At 47.6% G+C, this 13,103-nt stretch overlaps 1 long non-coding RNA gene across 8 annotated transcripts in view; it reads right to left on the bottom strand.

The window, feature by feature from the left end:
- Positions 1-6: 6 nt before the first annotated feature.
- LOC111170913 (uncharacterized) overlaps positions 7-13,103 on the bottom strand; it is a 94,930-nt gene continuing 81,833 nt past the window's right edge. For 5 of the 8 annotated variants that reach the window (XR_004022126.2, XR_004022122.2, XR_004022117.2 and 2 more), the window contains one exon: positions 7-8,131. This is a non-coding gene — a long non-coding RNA (uncharacterized LOC111170913). The remainder of the gene's footprint in view (positions 8,132-13,103) is intronic. The other 3 variants (XR_004022119.2, XR_004022116.2, XR_004022118.2) reach the window with 3 other exon arrangements.

A 13,103-nucleotide genomic window follows, 5' to 3' on the forward strand; every position in this document is an offset into this window, starting at 1 on the left:
CATCCTCACACTGTCTGCTCCCAGCTTCGCTGCTGCCGATAACTCCCCACATCTGCTGCCCCGCTCAGCGGGCAGTGAAACGTGGCCTGTGATGAACACACAGTGGAAAGTTAATGAGAACGGTAAACTCTGATTTTAAAAGTCTGCGCCGCTGCATAACTCCACCTCCATCCTCAGCCTGGTCCCTCCTGTGAGCCTGTGTCTGTCTCCCTCCTCGGCTTAGACTAATGAACCTGACCCTTCCCCACCCTTCCCCTTCTCTCCTTGGCCATTATTTAGTGGGAAATGGGAGCTCCCTAAAGAAGCAGCGGAAGGACTTGGCAGCTGGGAGAAGGGGAACTGGCATATCCACGTTCTGCGAGTGCCGCTTCCATCTTCCCGGCCACACCTGGCCCAGTGCTGGTGGGAGAGGACTGGTCCCAGCAGCACCTGGCAGTCTTGTCCCTCTGCCACCATGCTTCCTCTGGGGACTCATCTTAGCTGTAGTTTCACCTGTACAGAGAACCAGTGTTTGGGGAATCAGGTTAGGGGACACAGAACCAGTACCTTTGGTTCTGGACAGCAGGTGGGCACAGGTGCTAGAGAGTTAGGTTCATACCAGCTCAGCCACCTACGTGCTTTGTGACTTTGCCAGGTGACTTAACCTGAGCCTCAGGTCCCTTATTCGGGGGAAGAAAAAAGTCGAGGGAGCAACAGTGCCTCCTTTGAGGTTGATGTATCAAGCATTTAGTCGAATGCTTGGCACATGGCAAGCCCCCAGTATATATTAGCGGTTCTTATGAGTAGCAGCAGTATTAATAATGCCTGACTTCTGAGAGTCTCCCCTCTGTCTGCCTTCATCTTCTCAACCCTGTCACCGTGGCTGTTTTGCTCAGTCTGATTCCCCTGGTCTTGTTCTGGCTCCAATGAACAGATCTTTATTTCCCGGTTTCCAGACTTTAGGCTCCTCTAGACGCTGAGGCCAAGGAACCCCCTCCCCAGACCCTGCATCGACCTTCCCCCCTCCCCCACAGTACCCAGATCCTTGAGCCTCAGCCCTGTGGGACATTCCTCACGGCCAGCCGATGGGGTGGGCACGAGTGGAAGGAGCCAACCTTCTCTCTTCCCCAGGCTGGGATCAGTGAGCCTCGGGCAGCTCTGGTCAGAGGAGCTAGGTTTAAACAAGATGACAGCAGACATGTCCAAATCCTAGTCACTTCTCCCTGGGTCCTGAGACCTCTGTAACCAGAGGCAGGGGAAGGGTAAGAATGCTCTCTGATACCAGAGGGTGGGCGGTGCCCCTTCACTCCTGCTCAGACACTGTGCCCAGGAGTCCTGCTGTGGTTCATTCATTCATTCATTCATTCAGATGATATATATCTAGTGACTTCCTGTTCATCTTGGGGAAGATTTGGCAATCGTGTCATTACCAATATCTCCTTGCCCTTGAAGAATCTTTGCCCTTCATCGTTCCCAACTTGGATGGGAAGAAATCACAACAACTGCTGTCCAGGCCGACAAGTAGGAAGACTTCTGAGTTGGCCCCAGCCCCCATCCACGTTAGGTCCAGATGGCAGAGTGGGGTTGGCAGAGTGGCTCTCTCCTCCTCGGGGGGGCCCCAGCCAAGCTTCCTCACATCGTCTTCATCAGATACATGTGCCACCATTGGATTCAGCCCACAGAAAACTAGCTGTATCTTTGTTAATAACAGTTAAAGCTGCAGATGTTCTGGGCTAAAATGAGTCAATGAGACTACGGGGCACGCAGTGCCAGACTGTGTCAGCTCACCAAGATGGGGTGAACGGGAGGACCGCAACACGTCCTCCTCCAGGGATCACCAGAAGATTCCTACTAGGAATCCCACTTGAATAACAAAAAAAGAAATAAGCAAACCACACCTCCTCCCAGTCAGGGACAAGGAACAAGAGGAAAAATGCAAAGAAAGAAAGAGGTTGGGTGTTGACAGTGTCAAAGGTCTTTCATCATCACAGGAGCTCCCAGATTCTAGGCTCCAGTGGGAGCTGTAGGAGAGGCCTGGCTTGGGGCTGGGATCCAGGTGGTGTGAAGGCAGGAGCGGTGTCTCCTTCCACCACCCAAGGCACAGACTGAAAGCCTGACAACCGGCAAGTCAGAGACACCCATCAGGGCTCAAGAGCTGCAGTGACTCCCCAGCAGTAGGTAGTGCAGGAGACTCAATCAGGACGGTGCCAGACCCTGGAGTGGAATGTGAATGGGGACCCTGGCCCAGTGTAGACCCAGGGAAGCTACCCTGAGTCCCCAGTGGCCTTGGATCTCAAGGAGAGCCAGTTGTGTAGGATCCTGTGTTCTGGGGAGAGCAGCCCATCCCTGGGGAGTACCCACTACAATTCTCTTCTGAAAGCATAACTTCTTCCTCTATGGCCCTGAAAATCCCACTGGCCATCAGTACAAGGACTGAGGTCTTTGGTCAAAGAACATACGACTAGACATGGACTTATTCGTGAGATTATTGTGCGTTCCACCCTCTCAGTTTTATAGATGAAAAAAATTGAAGGTGAAAGGGCTCGCGTTGGAGAAGGCAGCCCAAAAGTCATCCCAGAAGTGCATGAGAGAGTGGTCTCTCGCCAAGCTAGCAGCTTCCAAAGCAGGACCTTTCTCCCATGAAATCGCATGCAAAACTTGAGAGGGTTGGTGTCCTAGGTCCTCTCCGTTAACTACAAAGTCTGACTCAATGTTGAGAAGAAAATCTCAAAAAATCTTTGTGAAATGAACACGTGGATGTGTGTCGTTCTTGGTGAGTGTCATGAATGGATCATCTCTCTCTCTCTCCTTCAGTGTCCCCATCATGTAAATGAAGGGTGGCCATCTACCCTCCTGTAACCTTGTCAGTATGGAAGGGAAATACTCAGGTGCCCACATCACCTGCATTAAAGGAGGAAATACCTCTTACCCTTCGAGGGTAATGTTGAGTCAACATTCTCCTTAAATGAGCAGTCTCTGTAATAACAGTTCCCATTTGTGAATCACCTACTTTCTGCCAGGCACTGCAGAGACTGCTTTGCATAAGTTTCTCATTTATTTCTAAAAGCAACCTATAAGGTGGGTTTGATTATTATTACCATAATACTTGGAAACTGAAGACCCAAGAGGCCTAGCTGTCTGCCCAGGTCTCCATGGCCCTGTAGGCAGTGCTGTCCAGAGCTGCACACAGGTCAGTGTGAGTCCTCCTCGCTGCCTCTCCATGTCACCTCCAGCTGCCCCTCGGCCCACCCAGCTCAATTCAACCTACATTATGTTGCCACTCGTCTTCCTCTTTTTTTCCCCCAAACGCTTCACCCTCATGATACACAATTCTGTGAAGCAATTCATCTCTTTTGATTACAGAATAAATACAAATTAATTATTTTTTATATGAGGATAGATACAAAATAAAAATAAAAGGAAAATATCCATAATCTTATCATCATACTTTGAACATTTTGATGTCTCCATCCAATAGTGTCTTTTTTTTTCATTTTAACTGAGGTTCTACCTGTAGTAGCAGAATTCCAAAATAAGAAGAGAAACAACACACATGTCCACTTTCCCTCTTCTCTTGTCCGCTATTTGTCTGCTTTGAGGGCTGGAAGTAGAGGATACAGCTGACTGCCATGGCCTGATCATGACCCCCACCACCTGGTGCCTCCGGCCTCTCCCAGCACCTGGGGGCGCTGGGCTCATGGGCAATGCTGAATGTCAGAAGGACATTCAACTCGAGCTCCAAGCCGGGAACCTCAATACGCTCCTCCCAATGTGTCTTCAGACAATCCCTTCACATTCCTTTGGTCGTCACATCAGGCCTGTTCCCCTGGTCTCTTGAAGACCCTGCCCCATAGCATCCCCTCTGCTGCCCTCTGGAACAAACCTCAATTGCCGGCCCTGCCTGCTTTACTGGAAACACTCGGCCCACTCATTGCAGAAGCTTGAAGGAAGCTCCTGCTCTGGGCTCACTGGAGGCACAGTGAGGCCTGTCCTCGAGATGCCTGCAGTCTGGTGGGGAGACTGGCACCGTCGGGCAGCCCCTCTCAGGAGGCGACTTGGAGCTGCAAATTGAGTATGAAAAGGAGGCAAGCATTGAGAGAGCTGGGGGAAGAGGGTTCTGGGCAAAGGGAACAGCAAGTCCAAAGGCTCAGAGGTGGGAAGGAGTTTGTCTTGTCCCAGGATGAAAAAGGTCAGTGTGGGGGGTGTATAAGGAGCCAGGGGGAGGTGGTGGAGATGAGACTGGAGAACTGGCAGGGGCCAAATAATGCAGCATGGATGTTCAGTGCAAGAGAAGCCGTCGTCAGAGTTTTCAGAGAGGTGAGGCATGATCTGACGTTCATTTCTTAAAAACCACATTCGTGGCTTGTGGGGGGCAGGGCAAGCTTAGACATGGGGGCCCAGCAAGGAGGTCATTGCAGTGGCCTGGAGAGAGGAAGAATGTTGAGGAGCAGGGTGGTGGCCATGCACATAGAGCGAAAAGACAAATTCTGGCGTCTGACGCACCAGGAGGTCTGGCTGGTCACCTCAGGCTGGCTGTGAGCTCCTTGAGGCCAAGCACAGACCCTCACATGCCCATCAGAGTGCCCATACCTGGCCGGCTCTGTAAGGGACACAGCCTGGGTCCGCATTCCCGCCCTGCAGGCACGCATGAGGATGCTCCGTGGATAAGGCTACCGGGGCCCACAGCTCTCTCTGTGGGGAAAGGCGCTTTGCTCCAAGAAGCTCAGAATTGGAGTCAGAGGCAAACCATACTCAGACATGACCCAGAAAACTGGCCGCTGATCCAAGACCTCAGGGCTGTCAACTAGGACGAAGCAGCAGAGGTCTCTGAGAACCCAGCCAGATCAAGGGCTTCGAGACAGTAACTGACCTCTAAGTGGTGAAGAGTAAATACATATTTTTAAATTTTATTTATTTATTTATTTTTGGCTGCATTGGGTCTCCGTTGCTGCACGCGGGCTTTCTCTAGTTGCGGCGAGCGGGGGCTACTCTTTTATGTGGTGTGTGGTCTTCTCATTGCGGTGGCTTCTCTTGTTGCAGAGCACGGGCTCTAGGCGCGCAGGGTTCAGTAGTTGTGGCTCACGGGCTCTAGAGCGCAGGCTCAGTAGTTGTGGCTCACGGGCTCTAGAGCGCAGGCTCAGTAGTTGTGGCACATGGGCTTAGTTGCTCTGCGGCATGTGGGATCTTCCCAGATCAGGGCTCGAACCCATATCCCCTGCACTGACAGGTGGATTCTTAACCACTGCGCCACCAGGGAAGCCCAAGAGTAAATACATATTGAGAAGGTGTCTCCAGTGGTAGAGAAACGCAGTCTAAACGGAACATGAGGGTGGCTGACAAAAGAAGCCTTTCAGTTAAACATGGAGCCTCGCCCAACACTGATGACTCTTTAAAAACACTGGAAATTGTCTTTTCTGCTGTGGGGGAAAAAAAAATGCCTCCCTGTGTGCCAGAAAGAAAAGGATGTGGTCAGGAAGGAAGGGGGCGGAGGCAGAGGTGGGAGGGTGGTATTTACAGGCTTCTCGGAGTCTGACATAAACAGTGCAGAATGAGGAAAAGCCTAATTTTAAAACTTACTCTGTAATCATGGTGCAGACCATCTGAGAATCGGGATGTGTGCCAGTGCCAGGGCTGGGATTGGTGCCTGAGTGGGCTGGGAGGCTACCCAGGGGCCATGGGCTTCGTGACTCCCTGGGTGATACAGGGTATTGGCTTCCCCCCAGCCCCACCTCCGCCCTCTCCCAGCCCTGAGCTCTGCTCCTTCCCAAGGGTCTTCTCTCCACCCTCTCCCTCTCGACCTCCCTGCCCACCACGGACTGCTGTCTCCAGAGCCTCCTGTGCAGGGGTTTGGGGGTGAGGAAAGATGCTGGGCACTGCCTCTGCCGAGTCAGAAGTGTTGCTGGGCAGGAGGCTTCCCAGGACATAGGCGCATGACTCTTCTCAGCACTGGATAGAGAAGAAAAGCTGAATTCTCAGAAAGCGTAGTGTTCTCTTTAACTAAACTTTCCACGTGCCTGACTGGTAACTCTATTGGTCTGAGCCATGACATAAAGAAACAAGGTAAGGGCCTCTTTTCCACCCTCTAAGTGCAGCAAAGTTTACACAGCGGTCAGTCTTCTTTAAGAGCAGATGCACTGAGGCGGTTAGACCACAGGCTCTCAGAACAGCACCTGGCATGTGATCAGGACTGATACCCAGCTACAGAACTGCCTCTGCTCTGCCTACACTAACCCTATAGTCGCTGGATTTGGGACAGAACCAGGGCCCGAGAAGGAACCTGGGTAGCCAGGGAGGATGCTCTTGGGGAGAAGGGAGTCTCTTTAGCCATTGTTCTAAAACTGTTTTAATATTTTAACAACAGATATGGTGAGAGCAGTATGTGCCAGCTAATATCATCCATGACTGTTATTATTTTTCAGAGCCTTTGGAGAACTAATTTAGTACCAGGGAGTCACTTTAGGGAACACGTGTGATTTAGAATAAGATCTTGTGTTCGCAACTCACTTCTGCCCAGCACTAGCTGTGTGACCTTGAGCAGGTTCCTTATTGTGTAATGGAAATGGAATGATGCCCATGTCGTGCGATCCATGTAAGAAGTAGGTGCAATGCTGTTTCCAAGAGTAAATGTTAATACTAAACAGATGTGAATAAAACTCACATACCCAAAGAAAATTCAGGGTTGGAACGGTCTATGGTTCCAGAGCTGTGGATACAGATCTCCCACCTGTTACCCATCCCTAATATTTGTAGGGTCCAGGGGAAGAATGAAGGCCCACGTACCGTATTTTAAAATATTAATATTAATTTTAAGCCGAACTAACAAAATGCTAAATGTATAATTCAGACTAACCGAATGCTAAGTTCTATCCTCTGACCTTGACAGATATATCTTTATAACAACCTGAAGGCCAGGTTCAGGTTTAGAATTCTTGGATTCCAAAAGTTCTGTGCCAGATGTAGCAGCATAGGAATAGCCAACCTTCAGCCCCTGGTTCCGTTTCTCTTCCTTCCCCTTGCTCTGTACCGTATCGAGATATGGACCATCACACATATGCATGTGAACGTTTAACATGTGTATGTCCAAACTCCATGCATACCCCCAACAAACAGCCTTGGGGCCAGGGGTGTACACACAGGGGGAGTGGACCCCTTAGGAAAACAGACCAGGAAAAAAGTCTGTGTAGACCCTGAAGGCAAGTTTGGGGCCATCTGAGCTGGATCCCAGATACCCGGAGAGTGGTCTAGAAGGAGGGGCACAGGTTCTAGGTGGGCATGCCCTCTTAGCCCCACAAACTCCTGGCCCAATGTGTAAGGGCATAGCCAGAAGATACTAGAGTGGGTACCTTTAAAGTGTTGGGCCAGGCAGGGACTTCTCTTACCTAGGCCTAGGGGCAGTACCATCCTGGATGGCCTCCCCTGGGAGCTCTACAGGCTTGAAACTATCAGTCCTCTCCATGTGTGGTTCCCCTGACTCCCATTCCAGCCTCTGTCAGGGGACAGTAGTCTCAGCAGTGCCCCTGCACACCTGCCCACTCCCTGCTGGCCCCCCATCCCCTTGATGACCACAGGGCTTTGGCAAAAGCAAAGCAAGTCTCCTTCAGAGAGGTTGCTCTGGCCCTCATGGACACTAGGAGAACTTGGCTAGGTCTGGGTGGAGACCTGGACCTCAACCCAGGGACCACTTATTTGAATGAAATGCCTCACATGAGCTTGTTTGATTGAGATTTGTCTCTTTCTTCTAAAAATGGAATGCAGAAAGCACGTAGGTTGCAATAATCGATGTTTTCATTATTAGCTCCATTGGCGAGTCCAGTAGCTGTGAGCTTTGGGTCAATGGCTGATTGTCTGAAAGGAAAACACTGTGTTTATCACAGTGAGGAGAAGGGTGATTGGAGAAGGAGGGGAATGAGATGATAAGAACTAATATTGACCAAGTGTGTTACACTTTACAAAGCAGTTGCTCACAGATCATCACCTCATTTGACCCTGGTGATAGCCCCGAGATTAAGGAGGCGGGGTTATTTTTCTTCCCATTTCACACATGAGCAGCCTGAGGCTGATTTGCTGAGGTCAGCCAGCTGTCACCTTGGGATTGACATCCAAGACTCCTGAGGGCAGTCTTTGTTGCTTCCTCCATTCACCACACCAAAGACTTCAAAGAAAGAGAGATGAAAGTTAGAACTCAAAGGAGCTCTTCCCACAGTGTGATGCAGTAGAAAAGACAGAGTTTGGGGCCAGGGAGGCTTGCCTTTACACCCTGGCACCGCCCCTTACCATCTATATGACTTGGCCTAGTCCACTTTTCCTCATGGATGAACAGCGTATAATAATCCCTGCCTCATATAGTTACTATTAAGTGCTTGCACGTGGAAGGGTTCAGTGGCTGTTCATTTCCTTTTTCTCTAACGCTGCCCCGTCTCTGTTCCTGACTGATACCTAACCTTCAATGTAACGTACTTTGTGCCACGCTGTGTTAAGTACTTCCCTTCATTATGTCATTTAATTCTCACACCAAGTACATCAAGTAAGTCCTGTTCTTACATCTATTTGATAAATGGGGAAACTGGTATAGAAATGGCAAGTAACTTGTCTAGTAAGTGGTAGCTACTAAGTGATAGCACTAGGTTTACAAGCCTAGACAGCCTGGCTCCAGAAATCCTCCCTTCAGCTTCTTTGCTTGAGCAGCTCTCTATCTTTCTTGTCCCATTCATTGCCCAACTTTTTTTTTTTTTCTGTACACGGGCCTCTCACTGTTGTGGCCTCTCCCGTTGCGGAGCACAGGCTCCGGACGCACAGGCCCAGCGGCCATGACTCATGGGCCCAGCCGCTCTGCAGCATGTGGGATCTTCCCGGACCAGGGCACGAACCCGTGTCCCCTGCATCGGCAGGTGGACTCTCAACCACTGCACCACCAGGAAAGCCCCATTGCCCAACTTCTTGAAGGAACTCCCTGAACTCTCCATTTTTTCTTGTGTTTATTCATCCCCTCCATAACCCCTTACAGAATGGCCTCCACCAGCATATCTTTACTGCTGTCTTGATAGTAAATCTAATGGCTTTTTCTTAACCCCACTCTCTTCCATTTGTGTGGCTTTTGACAGTGATGACTCCCTGAAATTCTCTTGACTTTGTAAACAAGTTCTACCCCCGCTTCACTGGCTATTCTGCTTTTCAGATTCCTCTTTGTCTTCTGGCCATCTAACAAGCCCCCTAAGATCTCTGTTTCATCCCCAGAGATCTCACACATCCCCATCACATCAACCAATTCTCTCCATGCAGACAGTTGCCAAATTTACATCTCTAGCCCTGATTTGCTCCTAAGCTCTAGACCCAACTTTGCAACTTCATAAAAGCAGCAGCATCCCAACTGAAAATAGTCTCCTCCCATCTTTCACTTCAGATCAATTCAACGCTTACTTATTTAACAAATAATGTTGAACTCCTGTGTGTCAGGCACTGTTGTCGGTACTGTAGATACAGCAGTGAATAAATTGTCAGTACTGGAGATACGGCAGTGAATAAAACATAGGAAATCCCTGCCTTCTTTGGGGTTATATTTAGGGAGTGAGATGAGGCGAGATAGACCATTAGCTAAGTAAATTATATAGTATATTAGACAGTGCTATAAAGAAAAATAAATCAGGGATGGGGAGGGCTGGGGCAGGAACTTGCCATTTTGAATATGACTGTCAGGAAATATTGCACTGAGAACATGATATTTGAGCCAGGAATGATGGAGGCAAGGGAGCAAGCCTTTCAGATAATTATAATATAATCTGGGACCTGTAAAGATCTGGATATATCCATGGGAGCACAGAAGAGAAGGCTTCCTGGAGGAGGTGATACATGCAATGATTCTCAAATTTCAAGTAGTTAAACACAGTGAAACTTTAGGAGAGGAAAGAGCAGTGCAGGCAGACGGCACAGCATGAGCAAAAGGGCAGAGGTGAGAAACAGCATGGTGTGTGGAGACAGGGAGGCCAGACTGCAGAGGGCCACATATGTCCTATTAAGGAACTTGAATGTTATCCTGTAGGTGATGCCAGTGATGTCCAGGTAAAGGAGACTTTGAAGGGTTTTAGGTAGAGAAAAGACATAATCAGATCTGCATATTTGTACATGAGTACAGCCTAAAAGATGAATTTGAGAGGGACCAGGATTGGATGCAGAGAGACAAGTTATGGGCCATTACAGCAGACCAGGTAAGAGATGCCGAAGACTTGGATTAAACAAGGGCAGTGAGAGTTGAATGGAGAAAGGGAGATAAATTCAAGCATCGCTTATGGGGCAAATTCACAAGATGCAGTAACAACAGCTTTGGCAGTCTAGGAGAAGGCAGAGGAAGAGCGAAAGATGACCCTCACTCTGTCCTGGAAGACAGGGTGAGCAGTGGGCCAATGCCTGCAGCAGAGACGGGGGAAAGGGCCAAGTTTACGGTGGATGTGGTGAGTTTGGTTTGGGCTATGTGGAATTTGAAGTGATTTTGGCATCTCATTCAAAGTAGTCATAATGGTCATAGAGTGATTCCAATGGTGCTGTTATTCTTGGAACTTATCAGGAACTATTTGAAAACTATTATGAAAGCCAATTTATCAGCTACATAAACCAGTCATGCATTTTACAGGCAAAACTCTTTCTGCAAAAATAAAAAAGCCACGACCTTGGAATGCACATTAATAGCTATTTTTCATAAAAGAAACAAAAATGATATGATACTTTTCAAAAAGAAACCTACTCCCTTTTCACTAGGCTTAAGTCCCTAATCGCTACACTTAAGTCATAATGAATTTTGGCTGCTTCCAAAATCAAACCCTCCATTAATCATGTAGTCCTGGGGCCCCTGGGCCTATGGAAAAGAACATGCCTCAGACCTGAGGGATTTCCAGTAGAGCAGTGGCCAAAGTCACAGCAATGGATGGAACGAGTGTGTAGCCTCCCAAGGTCACCATGCCCATTAGCTACACTCACCAAGTGCCTTTGTTTTTGTTTTTGTTTTACATCTTTATTGGAGTATAATTGCTTTACAATGCTGTGTAGTTTCTGTTGTATAACAAAGTGAGTCAGCTATATGTATATATGTGTGTGTCTGTCTCTCTCTCTCTCTCTCTCTCTCTCTCTCTCTCTATATATATATATATATATATATATATATATATATATCTCCACATATCCTCTCCCTCTTGAGCCTCCCTCCCACCCTCCCAATCTCACGCCTCTAGGTGGTCACGAAGCACCGAGCTGATCTCCCTGTGCTATGCAGCTGCTTTCCACTAGCTATTTATTTTACATTTGGTAGTGTATATATGTCCATGCCACTCTCTCAATTCATCCCAGCTTCCCCTTCCCCCCAACCATGTCCTCAAGTCCATTCTCTACATCTGCGTCTTTATTCCTGTCCTGCCCCTAGGTTCATCAAAACAATTTTTTTTAGATTCCATATATATGTGTTAGCATATGGTATTTGTTTTTCTCTTTCTGACTTACTTCACTCTGTATGGCAGACTCTAGGTCCATCCACCTCACTACAAATAACTATTTCATTTCTTTTTATGGCTGAGTAATATTCCATTGTATATGTGTGCCACATCTTCTTTATTCATTCACCTGTCAATGGACACTTAGGTTGCTTCCATGTCCTGGCTATTGTAACTAGCACTGCAATGAACATTGTGGTACATGTCTCTTTTTGAATTATGGTTTTCTCAGGGTATATGCCCTGAGAAAGTAGTGGGATTGCTGGGTCATATGGTAGTTCTGTTTTTAGTTTTTAAGGAACCTCCATACTTTTTCCCATAGTGGCTGTATAAATTTACATTCCCACCAACAGTGCAAGAGGGTTCCCTTTTCTCCACACCTTCTCCAGCATTTATTGTTTGTAGTTTTGTTTTTTGTTTTTTGTTTTTTTTCTCGGTACGTGGGCCTCTCACTGTTGTGGCCTCTCCCGTTGCGGAGCACAGGCTCCAAACGCGCAGGCTCAGCGGCCACGGCTTACGGGCCCAGCCGCTCCACGGCATGTGGGATCTTCCCGGAGTGGGGCACGAACCCGTGTCCCCTGCATTGGCAGGCGGACTCTCAACCACTGCGCCACCAGGGAAGCCCAAGTTTATTTTTGTGTATGGTGTTAGGAAGTGTTCTAATTTCATTTTTTTACATGTAGCTGTCCAGTTTTCCCAGCACAACTTATTGAAGAGGCTGTCTTTTCTCCATTCTTGCCATATACTCTTGCCTCCTTTGTCAAAGATAAGGTGACCATATGTGCATGGGTTTATCTCTGGGCTTTCTATCCTGCTCCATTGATCTATATTTCTGTTTTTCTGCCAGTACCATACTTTATTGATTACTGTAGCTTTGTAGTATAGTCTGAAGTCAGGGAGCCTGATTCCTCCAGCTCCATTTTTCTTTCTCAAGATTGCTTTCGCTATTCGGGGTCTTTTGTGTTTCCATACAAATTGTAAAATTTTTGTTCTAGGTCTGTGAAAAATGCCCTTGGTAGTTTGATAGGGATTGCATTGAATCTGTAGATTGCTTTGGGTTGTATAGTCATTTTCACAATGTTGATTCTTCCTGTCCAGGAACATAGTATATCTCTCCATCTGTTTGTATCATCTTTACTTTCTCTCATCAGTGTCTTACAGTTTTCTGCATACAGGTCTTTTGTCTCCTTAGGTAGGTTTATTCCTAGGTATTTTATTCTTTTTGTTGCAATGGTAAATGGGAGTGTTTCCTTAATTTCTCTTTCAGATTTTTCATCATTAGTGTATAGGAATGCAAGAGATTTCTGTGCTTTAATTTTGTATCCTGCTACTCTACCAAATTCATTGATTAGCTCCAGTAGCTTTCTGGTAGCATCTTTAGGATTCTCTATGTATAGTATCATGTCATCTGCAAGCTTGAGAGCTTTACTTCTTCTTTTCTGATTTGGATTTCTTTTGTTTCTTTTTCTTCTCTGACTGCTGTGGCTAAAACTTCCAAAACGTTGTTGAATAATAGTGGTGAGAGTGGGCAACCTTGTCTTGTTCCTGATCTTAGAGGAAATGGTTTCAGTTTTTCACCATTGAGAACGATGTTGGCTGTGGGTTTGTCATATATGGCCTTTATTATGTTGAGGTAGGTTCCCTCTATGC

Source organism: Delphinapterus leucas, unplaced genomic scaffold (genome assembly GCF_059928025.1).
Source record: "Delphinapterus leucas isolate spDelLeu-1000000601 "Yukka" unplaced genomic scaffold, BTC_Dleu_Yukka2 spDelLeu_asBTCV2_sq74, whole genome shotgun sequence".
NCBI classification, from domain to species: Eukaryota; Metazoa; Chordata; class Mammalia; order Artiodactyla; family Monodontidae; genus Delphinapterus; species Delphinapterus leucas.